The sequence below is a fragment of the Gymnogyps californianus genome, chromosome 10, assembly GCF_018139145.2.
Source record: "Gymnogyps californianus isolate 813 chromosome 10, ASM1813914v2, whole genome shotgun sequence".
Taxonomy (NCBI): Eukaryota; Metazoa; Chordata; class Aves; order Accipitriformes; family Cathartidae; genus Gymnogyps; species Gymnogyps californianus.
The window spans coordinates 6,330,721-6,347,082 of NC_059480.1; the positions used below are offsets into that span (position 1 = coordinate 6,330,721).

The following is a 16,362-nucleotide window of genomic DNA, read 5'->3' on the forward strand; positions in this document are numbered from 1 at the left end:
TTTCCTTAAGAAGTAGGTTTCTTTTACACCACCTCTTTCAAACAAGGGTGCATTTTAAGGGTCCGTAAGTATCTACAGCTCTTCAGGTTAAATACAAACCTGGATTTATTTTTCTTTTCACTAAAAACATGAATATTTACATAAAGGACAAATATCAGAAACTAGCTTGGTGTGATTATGCAAAAATTAAGACCACTCTGCTTATCCAGATTTTTGCTTTATATAATAAGTTATTACAGCTGTTAAGCACCACATTCAAGATGATCATCACTGTGATCAATGCAGCTTTTTATCTACTGCTTGCTCTGTCATGTGGCAGTCAAGGGGCTAAAAAAAAAAGCCTTGCAGCAGTGAAAGCAGTTGAAACGGGCCACCCTATGCAGACACACAAGAACAGTGTTTAAACAGTATCTTACTGTCCAGAACAGACTAGATGACAATCTCACCACAGTAATTTTCTAGGAAACAGCAGCAGCTTATCACATAGTCTAAGTAGGAGAAACACTAAGCAGTTACACAATATAATCATTGTAATCGTTTTTCTAACTACGTAAACATCTCGTACTATAAAAAGATGAGCAAGCTATAAAGGAAATATCTGAGAACAAATAAGGGAGAAAAATCTAGCAGCAAAGACGGAAAAGAAGTCAGGATATGCAGGAAGGTTTATGCCCTATGAAACTTAGGAGGCATTTAAAAAAAAAAAAAAATCAAAGGAAAAATTTCTCCTTCTTTATATTTGAAAGAATTTTGATTTCTTCTGAAGACTCTGAAGTCAAATATATACATTACATCAGTGTGCCAGTTCATGGCTCTGTAGAACTACATTCTCTTCTATTCCTAAAATTGTAACAAATTCACAGCTGCTGCCACAGCCTATGAGCTTACAGGTTCCAGGACGACTGTTCTGCAGTCAATACACTGGCAGCAGTTTCAGAGTGTTGCACGGGACTCCCATTTTGTTGACTTCCCCTGTATTTATACTGACTATAACAGGATCCCTTCAGACACTAGCCTGACTCTCCTAGTCACTCTGTTTCCTGCATGCAGTTTCACCTTATCTGTAGCTCACTTTGAGGGCAGTCTACAGTCAGAAGCAGCGCTGTTCTGCTTTTCCCCTTTCTTGGCTGTCCCCCACCTCCCTAGCCACACAATAGAAAAACAATACAAACAAACATTACTAGTTTTCCATCAACTCAGGGAACAACCTGCCTCACCCTGTGACAAGCAGGCACCATATCTGAAGCAAGGGTGGGGTGAGAACACTGTCATTACCCTCCAGCAGTAGTCACAGGGATGAAATTAGGTGTAGCATGGAATTGCAACCTAGGTTTTGTTTAAAGGTCTAAGGTGACAAGAGAAAGTACCTATGCTAAGAATGCATGTACTACTAAGAACTGTATTTTCTGTTCACTAGACCTCACAGTTCACACAGGATCAATACTGACCCTCTTTTAAAGATGGGATCTAATGCACTGACAATTAAAGTTTATTCTGTATGTTACTTCATACCATGCCACTGAAATTCCTATTTTGCCCTAAAGAGTGAACCCACTCAAGGTTCTGGCCTTCTACAGCTGCACAGGTGAATTTCAATCTAAACTGCTTACAAATTTAAAAAGTAAATACAAACAACTTGATTATAAATACAAATGCCTAACTCAGCAAAGCTAAGATTTTTCCACTCCAGGAATGTCATGGTTATCTATCTACAATAGCAAAGATTTTAAGAATTCAAGACATCTACAGCGTAGCCTGGTAAGTTATTTTTAAAGATCATGTGGTACTATAAATATTTCCCAGCAGTTTAGTTCAACTGCCACATGAGCTGGCCCTATGGAATGGAAAATTAAGTGTCCATTTAGTCAGGATTCCTCCAGAAATCAGAATAAAAATACCACCATTTAGTTCTCTAAAAATATCTACGTATAGAAAACACGAAAGGCCTTATTTAAATGTCATTCCCTCACAGTGCTCGAACTGGTACTAAGAGAGGTCTCTCAGCTATTCAAGTCTAGATTCTCTCATTCTCCTCATGAAATATAGCTCATTTTCCACAAACAAAGAGAATTTAGTTAGTTTTTTTCCCCATGGTCCTTGATTATTTTGCCTGTTCATCTTCTGTAGCTTTATTCCTCTGCTGCACCCATAGCATTACGCACTGAGTTTTAAAAACCGAAGCCAGGATTTTAAAACCACAATGAATGAAGTTTCTACTTTGATATTAATGCCTCCAAATAAAAGTGGCCCAGTTTTCAAGAAATGCTGAGCACCTGAATTTGCAGTTGGCTTCAACGGGACTTAGAGATATGAAAAAAAATGCAAACATGTTAACTGGTTTCAAATTAAAATTTAATTTAATTTTAAGCAACTTGATTTGAACAGATGGTTAGATTAGATTACCTCTGGTCATCCGTTGTTATGGAAATTATTCTATGATTCAATGAAAGTGTTATTTTAAAACTAGCTGTCAATGAGATTATTGTGTTCATAAAATTCTTCCTGCAAAACAAGTCTACAGGTAGAGAACAACACTATTAAAATGACATTCCAGACTTGGAAGACTTATCAGAACTGGTTTGAACAATGAGGATAAATGGAAATTCTTACTCCTCATTACTTTCTACTCAGGGAAGTGAACACAGTTCCTGGTCCCTCCAAAGATTATTCATGATGAACCAAACAAATGAATAAAACTAAGTCCCAGGCTTCTGATAGACTTCAGACAATTCACAGGCAGCACATCATTCATAACGAACACAAAATACAAAAGTAACATAACACCTTCTCACAGCTAATTCATGACTATCCTTTGCTCTATCCTGAAATTACTATATAGATACATTTATATATATATATAAAAATAAGGCGTTTCAGGCCATCTTTTTGTATTGTACAGTTAAAGTGAGTTACAGGGAGAAGAAAAACTGCTTTCACATTTAAATGCTACTGTCTGAAATTGTCTTTAGAAGCATTTGATCACTGGATCACACTGAAGCTGGGGCCACTATAAGAAAACATCCCCTTTCAGTTCACTGGAATCTGGTTCTGCATGCTCAAGATGGGAGGGAATATAAAGAAATGGAAGAAAACAGCAGATGAGAAAGGCACTGTCATGTAAGTAACAGTTAATTTGACACCTTAACTAAGAGAGTCAGGGAGACAAGAAGGAGAAAAGCTCAAATAAAGCAAAAAGCCCGGTCAAATAATTCAGTATTCTATGTCAATTGGGCTGTGAGAACATAGCTGGTATATTCACCTTTAGGAAAATTTGTAAATAGCTCGCTCAGATATTTTGGTAATTTTAAATAGCAGGAGGCGGAGTGGGACCTGACATGAAGACCAATGCATTCTGTATAGTATGCTCCAGGATAGTAAGATGAGACTAAAGATTTGGGAGAAGATTAGACCTGGTTAGTTCACAACCTAGATAATTTGCTTTTGATAATGCAGATCACTGTAGATATTTTATGCGCTAGGGGAAGGTTACCATGAAACATTAGGATATGTCGAGTTCTAATATTAGAAGAAGATTCTACTAAACATTTAAATGATGGGATGCTCACATGGATATTTTAAACAAAAAAAACCAATTCAAACTTAACAAAAAAAGTGAATGGAGCTGGCACAAGGGAAGAAAGAGGACTAGACAGTCCGCCTGAAGGGGAAAGGAGGACAAAGAGCTGAACCTTAACCCAGAATAAAGATGTCATTTTAACACAGGTGAGTCAGTTTCCTACAAAGCTGCATAACTGCTTGTGCCAGCAAAGTGAAGATGTAAACAGAAGCAAGATGAGTGGTGGAGGAAGAGTGACAGTTTCTTCCAGCCCCAGGGCTGGCTTACCACTTTACAGTTCTTAAGCTCATTTTTAAAAATGTCGATAAAACTACAGCCTAAAGGTCTGGCTTTATAACAGTCCAAGCTATTATTCAAAAAGACTATGTAATGTGTCTGTCATGAATCTGAAAAGATGCATTAATAATCTGGAGTTGTGCTTTTATTGATTCATTGTACTAAGGAAACTGTAGGGTCCCTGTCCCCCCATTGCTATACAAGAATTGTACAAGAATTCTTAATAGTCTAACAAAAAAACTAGGAAATATTAAATCAGTATTAGTTCTGCTCTCTAGTATTTTCTTGCCTGTTCTACCACTCAGAGTAATTACTTGTTCCACTGTAAGCATGGAGGAAAGGAGACCTAGACCATCAAATTTCACCAGCAGCCAACTGTTCCCTTCAGCTATTAAAATGTTACGACTCTAAATTATGAGCTAGATGACTTTCTGCTATAAAAAAAGTTAAGAGCAGAAATTGAGTTTTTCCTATATATAGATACCTCTTCACACAGGGACTAAAAGATTCACTTTTCAATTATTTCTGATATTTCAATCAAAACCTCTAGGAAAGAGGGTTATTCTCCAGCAGACAGATCGTATGCATCTAGAAAGAGAGGTAAAAAAGTGAAATAATTAAAAACCGTGGAAAATTAATTAGGAGTGAAATTTTCTCCTAAAAGGAGGGCACACAAACACAGAGCTATCACATAAGCAGACTGTGCTTAAGTCTCATATACAGAGATGCCATGGATACTAAAAGTTAGAAAGATGCCCTTTAAGGAAAGAAAAAAAAAAAAATTTTACATGCTTCATCAGACTAGACGTTCTTCCTGATCGGGTCAGTTTCTTACATAGAGCAATCTGGTCTGGATTTCTGCAGTTAGTTTTCTTCCAACACCAGCTTCAATCTCACCCACTGCAGAGATTCAGCGGTGGCTGTTCACAGCTGTTTGTTATATGAACAGGACTGTTCAATGCTGAACACGCATTGAAAGAAATCCAACAATTCAAGTCTAATGCAAATATTTAGATGTATTTTATGCATCTTTTTCATGACATTTATAAAGACAACTTGAAATATAATGCCCTTTGGTAGAAAAGAATGATCCCAAAAATCGCACATAATCAGTACTTTTGGAATGAAGTTAATGGTAATAAAGCCAAAAGTAGTCCTGGCCATTCATCACAAGGACCAAAAATAATTAAGATTATCTAAGAATCACAGACTAATTTAGGTTGGAAGGGACCTCTGGGAGTCACCTGGTCCTAAGATTAGTTTCAACACTGAAGTTAAAGCAGAGTTTGCAGAGTTAATTGTCAAAGTCTCCATGGGTGGAGGCTCCACAGTCTCCAGGAGCAACCCGCTCCAGGGCTTAACCACCCTCACACTGAAATTTTTTCCTTATGTTCAATTGGAATTTATTTTGTGGCAACTTGTGCATTCTGCCACTTGCATTCTGTCTTTCCCTCCACCTCTCAGATATCTGGCCACGTCTTCTCTATAATCCTCCTTCAGGCAGTGGAAAACTCTAGTAAAGATCTTTCTCTCCTTGTCTTCTCCAAACAAAGGTCATGCACACCCCCCACCTCGAATGTCACATGTTGCAGCCCCCTGATCACCTCAGCAGCAGCCCTCCGCTGGACTCTCCCGTTTGTGAGCATCTCTCTTGTTCTTGAGAGCCCAGAACTGGAGACGGTGTTCTGGATGCAGCTTCAGAGGTGCCGAGCGGAGGGGAATAACCGCTTCCCTTGACCAGCAGGCAGCACTCCTGCCGAGGCAGCCCGGTGTGTGGTTAGTCCTCGCCGCCGCAAGGGCGCATTGCTGACTCACACTCAACCTACTGACTCCCAGAAAAGCTGCTACCTTTAGAGGCTGTAGTAGCTGCCTGCCTCTAGCAGTCAGTCCCGGGCCTGACTGGTGCGTGGGGTTACTTTTCCCCAGCTGTGAGATTCAGCATCTGCTTTTAACACTTCATGAGAACTTCACCTGGCTTTTTATCTGTGAATACAGACACTACTCAGACTTTATTTTAATGTTTTTAGTACTTTAATGAAGGATTCCAATTGCAAAATACTTTGTGATGACTGAAATCTGTACAAGCATACACAAATGTCCAAATCAAAACAAACAAAAAGGGTTCAAAAATATTTCCCCAAAAAAGACAAATTAGAATCAATGTTAGGTTATAACATCTGAATTCTCTAAGTCCCTTAAAAAAAAAGGGGGGGGGGCAGGGGAGAGGGGCAGGAAACACAAGTTTACCAGCTACTAAACACATGAGCGAGTTTTGTGCCTGGCATAAGCCTGTATACAATGATTTTAAATTACTAAAGCTGTCTCCAGTGGACATTTTTCATTTCATTTGTTTGGAGAGCTCAGTTTCAACTTTATTGCCCATCTGTTTCAGTAATTTGATTACTGGAGTCAAGAATTAACTTGTCAAAGTAAGTGTGTAAGCAGCAAATAGGTATTATTTTATTTGGACATTGTGACAGGTGCCTGTATTTCTACTGTGTTGTCTAGTAAGTCAGTAGAAGATAAGTAACTTCATACAACACAGTTTCCGAAAACTTCAGAGGTCAGAATTCAAGTATCAGGTGCTACAAGAACCTTTCACAAGTATGTTTACCACCCACTTGACATATGGCCTAGATCAGGAACTGATACAAATTTACATGTGCTGACTTAAAATTGTAGCATTTGCTTCAAGTACTTACAGAAAGGGAACTAACACGCACATCAACCTCTTTAAATCCATGTTTAATTGAAATTTTATAATAATTTATTTCCTGCCTTGAAAAAAGAAGTCATCCATCCAAATGTGTTATTCTGCCAGTTAAAAACACTTTGGAAAAAATACCAAGTAGGAAAAGTTTAGCTTGTCTGAGTACGTTTCACAGACATTTTTCTACCCAAATTATGACACCATGTACACATCCCTTTTTAAAGAAGAAGCTAAGAAGAGTCATTTCCTCTTACCAATAAAGCAATATGCCAAAATGTACTTGCTGTAAACTAAAACCATTTTCCACCCCGTTTCAGTTCTAATGGCCAGATATTTGTCATTCCTGACTATGCATTCAAGTGTATTTCCAATGACTCCTGCAGAATTACATTCACATATCACACAGCACAAGTAAAATCTGCATCAGACAGAAAATTATGCAATTTTTCCCTGTTTCTAACCTCTACAAGAATATGTTTAAACATCTTACAATCTGATGCAAACAAGGTGACAGAAAAATTATTACATTTCCCATCTCGAGCAAGTGAAGCACACAAAAATTAAGAATTATACTGTATCAGTATATAAATGCTTAGGTATCTAGTACCAAAAGGTGCAATCCACAGTCCCTGAGTTAGGTAGCTAAGCTTCTTGTACCATAAATGAGACACACGTTTCAGCCCAGAATTCACAAATGCTAGAAGTTAACTAGAAAAAGTGAAGAAAAGACATATCTGAGATCCATAAATTGAAGACTTATGCTAGTTTGATGGATGATGGAACTGCAATACAAGACGAATACTAAAATACTGACAACAAAAACACCAAAATCTCACAGAAAGTGCCTGGAGTGGAAAGTTACAGCCAAAAAAACAATTATATTTTCAAATTCCCTGGAAGATACAGGCAGGGGTTTAACTTTTGCCAGCAAATCGGGGTTTATATGTAATTACAGCTATACTAGGCCACTTCCTGCTCAGAACCATACCCAGAATACACAGGACCCATGAGAAAAATCTGAAGCCCATCTAAATTTCATAAGATACAACTGCTTCCAAGATGGGAGATGCTTCAGTAAGAGTCCAAAAGAGTGTCCATTACCAGCTGATCAACTGAAATGAGTACGGAGTCACTGATTTTTTTTTTTTTTTTTTAATGCGGCTATAACAACATGAAATACAATAATAGCCTAATAACCATGCTACTGACTTTACAAGCAGAAAACCCAAAACAAACTAAAAAACCAAAACCTGTAATACTTACTCCAGAGAACCTGTTCCTGTTTCAGTCTGATTGTGTAGTGAAGATACTTCTATTAAACATTGTTTTCTTACTATTACCCTTGTTTTCTCAGAAGGCTCCACAAGATGACCTAAATGTGACCTAAAAAAGCAAAATACAATGTAATTAACCAAATGAGAAAATCAGCAATTTATAGTTCGTTTAATAGCTCCATAAAGTTTTTGTGCAGAAATATCTAATTAACTACACATTTTCATTCTCTTCGAATACTACAGTACCATATTCACATTACACAATCTAACAATTAAATGAATGTCAAATCCTCAAATGCTCGGTTACCAGAAAGAAAAAAGGAAAGGAAAAAATATGTAGAAGATGCCCTTTATTCTAACAATATAGGTATCATAATAATGAATTACACAGTCAAAAACATTTTTTAGCTGCTACAAATATTTTTAAACTTTTGTACACTCAATTTGGATCAGATCAACAGACATCCATTGCAATTAAAGACGAAAGGGAAATAGAGTTGCCTGAGTTGCCTTCACTCTCCTAACCACATCTTCTCTTTTACGCTTGGCTGTAAGGTGGTTTTTGCTTTTTTTGTTTGTTTTTGGTTTTTTTTTTTTTTAAATAATGTAACATCATCTGTAGTTCTATTGTGGAGAATTTGAGTTGATGACACAAGTGATCCCATCTTCCTATTCATATTTCAACTTGTGAAACAGCAGGAGAAAGGTTCAATAGGTCTCCTCTTACCAACATCCTGCGGATGTACAGGAGAAAATACCTCCACAGAGCCAAGACATCATCTCCATTTAGCTCTACCTTGCAAACCAGGCTCTCAGCAAAGTGAAATAAACAAAAAATATTTAAACCCTGCTTGAGAACAAAGCCGTGCTATCAGTTTGCACTGGTATTATCTACAGGTTTGTAGGCCAGGCCAAGCCACAAAACACAAAGCATGTAACAACGCTCCTCCTCCCGTAAACAATTCTTTTTCTAAACCACACTAAAGTAGTCCACACTGTGCTTGTAGGAACTCAGTGCAGTACAGTGATCAGGAACGAGGGCTGTCATTCCCTCTGTCCCATGAAGAGCAGAACCTCTCTAGGGATCAGCATGTTGAGCACTGTGAAGCAACTTAGATTTCTTCAGCAGCTTTGAGGGAAAAATAGTTGCTGCCCCATCTGCTTAAGTCTGAAAAAATTAAGTTACTGCTCCATGCACAACTTTTTTGAAAACAACCTTGTGGTGCATAAAGGTATGAACTAGTCCAGAAACTTCTCATGGTTAAAGCCTAGGAGCCTATAGCAGGCAACACTCAAAAAGGAAGACTAGAGAAAAATGAAGGCACCTGTGCTGGTTTTGGCTGGGATAAAGTTAATTTTCTTCATAGTAGCTAGTATGGGGCTGTGTTTTGGATTTGTGCTAGAAACGGTGTTGATAACACAGGGATGTTTTCGTTACTGCTGAGCAGTGCTTACACAGAGTCAAGGCCTTTTCTGCTTCTCACCCCACCCCACCAGCGAGGAGACTGGGGGTGCACAAGGAGTTGGGAGGGGACACAGCCGGGACAGCTGACCCCAACTGACCAAAGGGATATTGCATCCCGTATGACGTCATGCTCAGCATGTAAAGCTGGGGGAAGAAGGAGGAAGGGGGGATGTTCGGAGTGATGGCGTTTGCCTTCCCAAGTAACCGTTATGTGTGATGGAGCCCTGCTTTCCCGGAGACGGCTCAACACCTGCCTGCCGATGGGAAGCGGTGAATGAATTCCTTGTTTTGCTTTGTTTGTGTATGAGGCTTTTGCTTTACCTATTAAACTGTCTTTATCTCAACCGATGAGTTTTCTCACTTTTACTCTTCTGATTCTCTCCCCCATCCCACCGGCAGTGGGGAGTGAGCGAGTGGCTGTGTGGTGCTTGGTTGCCAGCTGGGGTTAAACCACGACAACACCCTTACACGATTTAGAAATTGCAAGGACAAAGGAACAGGATGATTCTCTTATAACCAATGCTGAAGTACCAGTCTGGCATTAATGTTTTACAGCCATGTCAATATTTGTGTTTATGGAGTCAGAAAAATCAGAATCAATAGCTAGTGGCCAGAAGGCAGGAGCTTGGGAGGGGGTGTGAAATGCATCATACTATAGATACAAGATAAATAGTCATTACTTCCACAACTTCCACCTGAGGAAGCAATCTTTCACAATCTGTGGCCAGTGGGGGACACAGTGTATGTCTGAAGTACCATACCCTGGAGCAGAAGCAGGATGTTAGTTTAACTAAAAATTGGATATCCCAACCTTCTAGAGGTCTCTGGCTAACTAGTCACATGATGACAAATCAGATGGTGGGAGTCTAACACACCATTCTAAATTCACAGGAAACCTACTAGCACCAACATAGCCAAGAATGGTGTTTTGAAATTGCATATATGCCACTGCTGGTATACACAATCTAAATTTATCCTAACAACAACCGCTTCCATAGAGGTTGGCAATCCACAGAGAAGCCTCCCAAATGCAACGTGGGAATCACAGGCAAAAAGCACAATACTAGTTTTCTAATATCAGCACTGATACACTGGAAAAAACTCTGACCTTATTCCTTCCCTATACCATACTATCTACCTATTTTAAGTTCATAAAGGGGAACAACGTGTAACACAGATGTGTTGTCAGATTTCTTGACTAAGAGTGCATTTGAAAAAAAAAAAAAAAAGAAAACCAAACAAGGCTGGCACTAGAAAAAAAAAATAAAATGCACTTTGCAAAATAACTCAAGTACCAGAAGAGAAAGCAGGCAGTCATATTAGTGCTGCAATTTCTGCTCTGAGCCTTCTTCTGTCTCATTCTTTCCTTTCTCTTCACACCACATAGTGCAAACTGTGACCTGGAACAGGAGACAGCTGCTAGGCTCCTATCATGCTTCAAATCATTCCTATCTTAGACAGAGTCAACCTCCTGTACTGTATTCATCTCTAGGACACTGGCGAGGCAAGGAGAGCTAATGCTCCTCATGCCTTATTCAGAATTTGGTGAGAAATAAAAGAAACATGTATTAGCACAGTAGTCAATGCACTGGCATCCAATCTGAGGGTTAGGCACATGCATAAAGCCCAGAAAGTATCTAGGGTCCATAAATTGTACGCATTTAACAAGCCAGTACATTGTGAATAGCTCCTGTCACAGTTTGTCAGTTCCTGTGTTCTCCACAGTCTCTTGCTTGCTAGATTTCTGCTTGCTTCCCTACAGCTCTCTGTCCTTTTTCCCCCTCTATTCTCACAGCAGTTTGCATCTCCGTTGCAATTCAGACATTACATTGACAATAGGCTTCCTACTGGTCCTCTGCAACCAACTGTACACTGAGGACAGCTAGGGCAATGGCTAGCCCTCCAGATCTTAAAACATTTCTGATGTATACAAACTACCCACTACTATATTCAAGCATTAGAAACAAATCCTTCATTACAGGATGACAGTGTGCAGCTTTATTTTTCTAGCTAACCAACCTTTCTTGTTTTTCAGACCAGCAGAACAGAGGTTACGAGAGATGGTTATCAGTATAACTGCAGATCACATCATGGTCAACCCTTCATATGCCAGTACACTTTCTACCTCCAAAGCATGAGTGGAAAGTTTTTCGAAGGCTGGCGACTACATTACCTAACAGACCAAGGTACAAACCCTGCTGGTCTTTTAACTACCATAAACAGCTAGTGAGAACTCCAACTACATAAGAAACGTGCAAGCATAATCTCTGGGAACAGAGTAAAGATCAGAAAGACTTGAAGCAACTGCCTCAAGCGGTGAACACAAACTGGACTTTATGATGAGCACACACCTTTTCCCTACTGCATCTTTCTGGGGAATGTGGGAAAAATAGAACTGTCACCTGGATATTACCAGTGGGGTCTCCTTCATGGGTCTGTGTGAGCTCAGCCAAAAACACAACACAAAACCACCTTGGGCATTTGCCCTTGGGTCTACACCCACACCACTTCTACAGAAAGTGCCACCAGGGACCTAACAGAAATCCTATTCCATTTCAGCTTGCAACTTCTGCATGAGAAGTTGTATTTTGCAAAATAATTGTTTTTGTGAATCCTTTCATTATACCTTTATCACATAGATACTCGTTTTATGCAAATTATAACTGTTTCAGAAAAAACATTAAAAATCTTATGAAATAATTCAGGAGTCATAAAATTGTGCGATAGCAATCAAAATGCCTGTGACAATATAGTAAAAACTTCCTACAGTTCTGTAGCTACCCTCTACACTTCTTTAAGTCCACAGAAACACTTATGAATGTATGACAAAAAAAAAATTGTACCACAAGGGAAGAAAGGGGGAAAATGTACAAGAAACTTTTGCCTAAAACTCCTGTGGGGCATCTAATATAAAACAGAAACAATTATAAGCCAGGGAAGTAGGCCACTCAGAAAGAAAGAAAAAGGGGGAAAAAAAAAAAAAGAAAAAGAAAAAAAAACAGAAAAATTCATTCATAAGCAATATAAGATGCCACATAGAAATTACTGGGCTAATTGTGGCCCTATGGTCTTCTACTCTATAACAATTTCTAGACCCACCAGACAGGCTCCTCTGTGAATTCTGCCGGAGCACACAAAGAAACCATTTGTCAGAGAGGATACTCCGGGTTCGCTTTAGGATAAGGAGCTCTGAGTGGGTTGAATGACATGATACAGCAGTTTCTTGAGTATCTTCCTCTCTGCAAATCTCCTACTCTGGAAGAATGCACTGAGGAAGGCATCAGGACCAGCACCAAGAGCACTAGCAGATGTTTTGGACAGCGATACATAGAGAAACGTACAGCTAGGGTATTTTACAGCTTTTGGTTCACATCTTCAGCTACCTCAAAGCTGTCTCGTGCATTTCACGCTCTCAATAGCACTGAAGATCGGACAAGTGAATGTCAAGCTGAATTAGCTGCTGTAGCATCCACTCGGCAATGAAACTCACAATTTCACTGAGTCTGAGACAAGATTAACCATCAGTAAATGCACCAAATATCTTCAAATGAAAAAAATACTGAGAAATGTAAAGCAACATTCTTTTCCCTCCTTCCTCAGTCCTAAGTTCCAACAATAATAGGCACAAAATTCTTCAAGAACTTTCACTATCAGTAATTAAGCCATTACAACCCAAGTTCAGGAATTAAAACTGAGAAAAAGAATAACTTGCAGCAGTGCACATTTAGCTAAATCACAGCAACTTCCGACTTCCACATACTGCACATCTTAGCGCAAATGTTGAAAATGCAAGTTAAAACCTGAATCTGAAAAAATTATTTCCTATATATTGCATAGTGTTGCATGCAGACTGATCCAAACAGTAGAACCGTACATAAGCATCATCCTAGTTATGCAGTGCCCATAGTCTCTTCAATGGCAGAGACCAGTTTTGACCTTTTAAAGATGGCACGTATTTCTGCACTAATATAGAGACAAAGTATTTTATTGATAATGGACATCATACTGTTACACACACAGCAGTGTTCTTCCTTGTGTTCTACTTTCACAGGTGGTGGTGGTTGGTCAAAAAACAATAATATCCTCTAAGAAAAAGCCTCATCCTTTTCTGAAATGTGTCACTTTAAAATGCAGAACACAACTGTTCTGTGAAACCCACCTATCTCATACAAAATCTTTTTAACCAAAACAAAACAGGCATAGAGTTATAAGCTCCCATCACGTACAAATACCCACAGAAAATAAAAAAACCCCAAACCCAAGCAGAGACAGAAACTGCAGAATACCAAGCTCTAAGACAAATGAGTTGCAAAAAGAGATCTATGTCAGAACTACAAGTCAGTTTACAGCCTTTCTTTTTCCTTAGGACAGGCAAAACAAAGACCACAAAGCATTTTCATGATTAACTAAAAAATGTGGGTCAGTGTTATTCTTTAAGTTAAATGGATAACAGTTAGAAACATGATTTGAAGCTGAATTCAGTCACATGTCTTCATTAAGAAGAACTCGGTATCATAATTACATTTATCCAGTGGGTGATTGAGAGCAGGAGCTCTGCACTCAACTGCTATGAATCACCCTCTAACAAAGCCATGTTCACTCTACCCAGAGAGCCAACCTCACTAAGCTATGGCTCACCTCTGTGAAATTCCCTTCAGTGTCCAACAGGCTTTTTTAAAAGAAATTTACACTCACACAAGCACATACTAATATGCTTTACAATAAATCAGATTTTTTTTTTAACTTGGTTACACACGCTGCTGAATTCCTTTCAGTTTAGAACTGTAACACAATACTAAAAAGATCTTGCAAGTTTTCATCAACCCTTTTTTTTTTTTAAGTACTGATTTCTAACAGGGTGTCAGTTACTGACATTTGAATTTAATTGGGGGGGCGGGGGAGGGATCCCTCTTTCACAGTGGTATATCCTGATGGTGCTCAGGGTTAAGTAACCCAGTAATCTTCCTACTCACTGTAGTTTAGAACTCAACATGACTGAAGTTGTGAGGCAAATGACAAACTTTTGTCCTTACAACAAATTCAACAAAAGAGCAAAAGACTTAGGGTTCTTACTGGCACTGGAAAATGAAGGACCTGCAACTAAAGGAGCAAAGAACAGATACTTCCAGATGGCAAGGCGTTACCTGCATGATTTAGGATCAACAAACAAAAATATTTTTTTTTTATTTTCCCAGAACGATTTAAATGTTTTTCTTCGGCTTTGCCACCTTCAAAAGAAATGCCTCTGGGCAAAGCAAAAGGGGAACACATCATTGTTAACGAAGCTTAACAAAAAAAAGACTCTAGTAGAATGCAAATTCTTCCTCTCTCATTCTGTTAGGCAACCAATCATTCTCTGATTTGAGAGCGGTGTGCCGAAATCAAGATTAGCAAAGTCTCTGTAAGTGGGAGACCCTGCAAATGCGCCCAGTATTAGACAGGGCTGGCTGCCAGTGCTGATAACTTGTCACAACTGCAGAACACCAAAACATTCTAGGAGAGATTCTGTGCTGGAGAATGTACTAGATCTGAGGGTACTCTATAGTTCAAAAAGCACAAAGTTCTAGGCTGCGTGTGAGCATTTTATAAAAACAGCAGTGTTTTTATGATTTCAGATGACTCGCAAACAAGTGCTTAGATTTGCTTTATATTGATTCATAAACATAGAGTCAAATGAGTAACACTTTTCAGCTCATTTCCAGTTCCAATCCAGTTTAGAGCACAAGTGATTACCCAATTGGTTCAGTAGCTCCAAAGCTGGTGCCAAAGAAATGAATAGCTTAGATTGAACAGACTCATCCGTGTGAAGATGTAAGTTCCCCCACCTCCTTCCAGAGCCCACAGATCACTTACACCTCCAGGCCAGTGCTGCAGCTTTTCTAAATCTGGTTCGCTAAATCTGGCTTACAGAAGTGAAGAATTAGAAGCTGTGGTCACAGAGCAGTGCTCCTCTTCCAAGAAATCCATACCTATATGTGCACACACATGCGCACACACACACGGTGTGAAGCTCAAAGGCTTGAGGCTGAGATAACTTAACCACTGAGCAGTAGTTTAGGCAGGTGTAGACAAATCTTCCACCCTGCACAAGCCCTTGTGACATCTACAGAGATGTTTGCAAGAGTTAATGAACTGCCAATCAACTGGCCTGCAATCACTGTGCACCCTCAGCAATCATACTACTAAAATTCATCTTCCTGAATACTAAAATAGATTGCAAGCAATAACAAAAAATTTGATTCTGCATGGATTTTCATTACATCTAACGCAGTATTTGAAAACAGAAGTTTTGGGGAGGGGGGCATTAATTGCCAGCAGCACAGCAATTCCTATACCTGTGAGATGGCAGTGAAGCACTGGCTCTTTTGGACCTGTATCACACCATAATTATGCCTCATACTTTTGTTTTAAAACCTGCTTTTGAAGCTAAGTTAATTATTGGGCATAAGACAGAACACAAGGATTTGTTAAGGAATAAAATTACCTTTGCACCATCATTTTTTGATAAAGAAATCTTATATTCATTTAATGAACTCAAGGTCATTTTCAGACATTCTAAAGTTTATGAAGTCCTTCTCCATGATTTCCCTCTGATTGGCTTAAACTCTGAAAGACTTAAGGTGCATAGCTCTCGCTGACTAGGCATTTCCTCAGAATTCAGGATACCTGAATATGGCTCTTATTGTTGATGCATTTTCTACTCACCAATGTGTCATAGATGTAAAAACACTGCAAAAAACCCTACTGGTTCCACCCAAAAGTTACTAAATGAATAAATATTTACTTGCATTTTAAACAGAGAAATAAAACAGTGAGTCTTCATCTTGGCTCTGCAAAGATCTTATCACAATTATTTAGTTACTTAAAACATTACTAATAGGACTACTCATGATTTCTGTTTCTTGTGATCTCTTCTGTGTAGTCTCTCTTCACTACTTTCACATGCTGATGTTTCACTTCCCATTTATATTCTGTTAAATGCCTAATATGGTGAAACTATGCAAATTTACTTCTATTTATTTCCCAAATTCTGCTTTTTGTTGTGTGCATATTTAGTTTT

At 38.8% G+C, this 16,362-nt stretch overlaps 1 protein-coding gene across 1 annotated transcript in view; it reads right to left on the reverse strand.

The window, feature by feature from the left end:
• Positions 1-16,362, reverse strand: part of PIK3CB (phosphatidylinositol-4,5-bisphosphate 3-kinase catalytic subunit beta) — an 85,625-nt gene that overhangs the window by 53,392 nt on the left and 15,871 nt on the right. The window contains exon 2 of the mRNA XM_050902797.1: positions 7,827-7,946. The gene's annotated coding sequence lies outside the window, so the exon portion shown is untranslated. The remainder of the gene's footprint in view (positions 1-7,826; positions 7,947-16,362) is intronic.